The sequence below is a fragment of the Mustela nigripes genome, chromosome 1, assembly GCF_022355385.1.
Source record: "Mustela nigripes isolate SB6536 chromosome 1, MUSNIG.SB6536, whole genome shotgun sequence".
Taxonomy (NCBI): domain Eukaryota; kingdom Metazoa; phylum Chordata; class Mammalia; order Carnivora; family Mustelidae; genus Mustela; species Mustela nigripes.
Window position 1 is genome coordinate 129912881 of NC_081557.1, and position 3654 is coordinate 129916534.

General features: G+C 37.4%; 1 non-coding gene across 1 annotated transcript; it reads left to right on the forward strand.

Annotated features, from left to right (window-relative positions):
- Window positions 1-2261: 2261 nt before the first annotated feature.
- Window positions 2262-2402, forward strand: LOC132008694 (U4 spliceosomal RNA). The gene has a single exon (XR_009401700.1). It is a non-coding gene; the product is annotated as a U4 spliceosomal RNA (small nuclear RNA).
- Window positions 2403-3654: the final 1252 nt, after the last annotated feature.

Sequence of the window (3654 nt, forward strand, 5' to 3'; positions counted from 1 at the left end):
GTGTCTTAAACTTTTGAAGCCTTCAGTTACTGCTGGCCCTGTATGGTTGTACTCAACTATGGGGGAAATATTTAATTTTCTACAGTGTTGGATCAGCACCCAGGTGTATTTTTTAGGATTCTATTGGTCATAAGTGACAGAATGCCAAAAGCAGCTTAGTCAAGCATTAGATTTATTGGATAGATACTGGAGTAGCTCACAGAGCTGCAAAAAAAAAGGGGCAGAATCAACAAAAGATTCTGAGAAGTTGGCAGAGTAGGAAACACCAGGAATCTGTCTCCCCATCAGAAAACAATGGTGTCAGTAAGATTCGTCTGATGTAACTATTTTGGAACTCTGGAGTCTATTGAAGGCTTGGAGGCTTGGATGGTAAATTGTGGTCACTTTCAGCTTTTAGCACACTGGTAGGTACCTATCCTCCACCTCCATTCCCATGGCAGCTAGGCACAGTCCACAGGCTGTGCATGCGTTTTTGGAGCAGTTTGCAATGGCTTGTGGGAGCCAGGTGGGCAAAAAGAACTTTGTTTTCTGAACATTAATGATCTGTGTTCTAATTGCTGTTACTGCTTCTGATCTTAGTGATGTAAACAAAGAGGTAGGCAGCCATTGTTTTTAGACCTCCCTTGATTGTTACAAGCTCCTGTAGCTCCTCCTGAACTGATCTCTAGGGTATTTAAAGGGCTAGTACCCTGTCTAGCCCCCTCTCTTTTTCTGAGATCAAAATTTTTGTTTTTCTTTTTCTTTCTTTTTTTTTTTTTTTTTTTTAGGAACTAGGCACTAAAGACTAGAACACTCAAAAACAACTTATGTGAGAGAAGTTTAAAAGCCAATGCACATGCACAGGAAAAGGTATAGGCTCAGAAAAGACCTGAGAAGACTAAATTTACACCTCAGACTGATCCTTGGCACAGAGATAGCCTACAACAATCAAAAAAGCAGTAAACGCTGAGGAAGGAAGAGAATCTGATTTCCTGAGTTAACACATTTTTGATTCAAACGTTCAATTTTCAACAACAACAAAATCACAAGGCATACAAAGAAACAAGAAAGTATGGCCCATTTAAAAGAAAGAAATGAATCAACAGAAATTGTTCCTGAAAAAGACCTGATAGCAGATCCATGAGACAAAGACTTCAAAATAACTATTGTAAAGATGCTCAAAGAACTAAAAAAAAAAAAAGAAAAAGAAAGTTAAGAAAAGGATGTATGGACAGAGTGGAAATAAAACAAAGAGACAGAAAACCTAAAAAGAAACTAAAATGAAATTCTGTAATGAAAAAGTACAATAACTGAAACAAAAATAATCACTACAGGCATTCAAAGGCAGATTTGAGCAGGAAGAAGAATCAGTGAACTTGAGGATAAGGCAATGGAAATTCTTGTGTCTGAGGAACAGAAAGAAAAATATTGAGAAAAATAATGGAGCCTAAGGGACCTGTGGGACCCCATCAAGCAGACCAACGTACACATGAGAGTCTCAGAAAAAGAGAGGGGAAAGTCTTGAGAGAGAAAAGGGGGAGAGAGAATACTTGAAGAAATAATAACTGAAAACGTCCCAAATTTGATGAAAGACATGAGCATAAACATCTAAGAAACTCAATGAACTCCAAGATGAACTCAGACTTACAGCAACACACATTATACTGAACTTTTCCAAGACAGAGAAAAAGAAAATCTTGAAAGCAGCAAGAAATGTTGTTAGTCACATAGAAGTCATCCTCAGTACGACTGTCAGCACATTTCTCATTAGAAACTTTGGAGAAGGGGCACCTGATGTCTCGGTTGGTTAAGCGGCCTGCTCTTGGTTTCATCTCAGGTCATGATCTCAGGGTTGTGAGTTTGAGCCCTGTGTTAGGCTCAGCACTCAGCAGGGAATCTGCTTGAGATTCTCTTTCCCTTTCCCTCTGCTCCCCAACTCCTGTGCATGTGTGCACATATGCATGCTCTCTCTCAATCTTTCAAATTCATAAATACATCTTAAAAAAACAAAACAAAACAAAAAAAGAACTTTGGGGGGCGCCTGGGTGGCTCAGTGGGTTAAAGCCTCTGCCTTCCACTCGGGTCGTGATCACAGGGTCTTGGGATCGAGCCCCGCATCGGACTCTCTGCTCAGCAGGGAGCCTGCTTCCTCCTCTTCCTCTGCCTGCTTCTCTGCCTACTTGTGATCTCTATCGGTCAAATAAATAAATAAAATCTTAAAAAAAAAAAAACTTTGGAAGTTTAGAAGGTAGTGAGCTGATATATTCAAAATGCTAAAAGGAAGCTTTGCGCAGTGGCAGTATCGTAGCCAATGAGGTTTATCCGAGGCGCGATTATTGCTAATTGAAAACTTTTCCCAATACCCCGCCATGATGACTTGAAATATAGTCGGCATTGGCAATTTTTGACAGTCTCTACGGAGACTGAATTAAAAAAAAAAAAAATTGCTAAAAGGAAAAAATGTCAACTATGATCCTTACATGTGGCAAAACCTTCCTTTGAAAGTGACAGAGAAATTAAGATGTTCCCAGATAAACAAAACCTGAGGGAATTACTTATCATTAAAGCTGCCCTGAAAGAAATGCTAAAGGGAGATCTACAAGTTGAAATGAAAGGACACTAGATAGCAATATGAAGCTGTATGAAGAATTAAAGAGCTCAGTAAAGGTAAATACATGTGCAATTACAAAAGCTATCATAATTTTTAATAATAGTTTTTAATTTCACTTTTTATTATCTATGTGATCTAAGAGGTTAACTGATACAATAAAATTATTAGTCTAAAAAAACAGTATTATTATAATTTTGGTTTCTAACTTCATATTTGCTTTCTACATAATTGAAGAGACTAATGCATTTATTTATTTAAGTTTTAAAAAAATTTTTGTTTATTTATTTGAGTGGGAGCGTAAGTAAGAGAGAGAGAGAGCACAAATGGGGTGAGGAGCAGAGGGAAAAGCGGACTTCCTGTTTAGCAGTGAGCCCGATGTGGCTCCCTGGGATCCACATCCTGGGATCCAGGATGTGGGGATCATGACCTGAGCTGAAGGTTCAGGCTGAAGGCAGATGTTTAACCAACTGAGCCACCAAGGTGCCTTGAGACTAATGTACTTAAAATAATTATTAGTTTATGTTTTGGGGCACACAATGAATAAAGATGTGATTTTGTGATATCAGTGGCTAAAAGGGCAGAATGAAACTGTAAGGGAGCAGAATTTTTTGTATGCTGCTGAAGTTAAGCTGACAGAAATTCAAATTAGAGTGTTCTAACTTTAGGATATTATGTCATCCTCATGGTAACCACAAAGTAAACAGCTAAAGAATACACATAAAATGAAATGAAGAAATAATTGGAATATTATACTACAAAAAATAAATTAAGCACAAGGGAAAAAATAATAGGGGAAATGAGGGACCAAAAAAATCAATAAGATGAAAACAAAAAGCAAAATTATGTAAGTACCTTATCAGTAATTACTTTACATGTAAATGGATTATGTTTGGCAATCAAGACAGATTGAGAGATTAATAAAGCATAATCAGTAAGACCAACTAGCCAAACAAACAAATAAACATACATATGATCAATTGAATGTTATCTTCAGGAGAAAATATTTGTAAATTATATACCTAATAAAGAATTAATATCCAGGGGCACCTGGGTGGCTCAGTGGG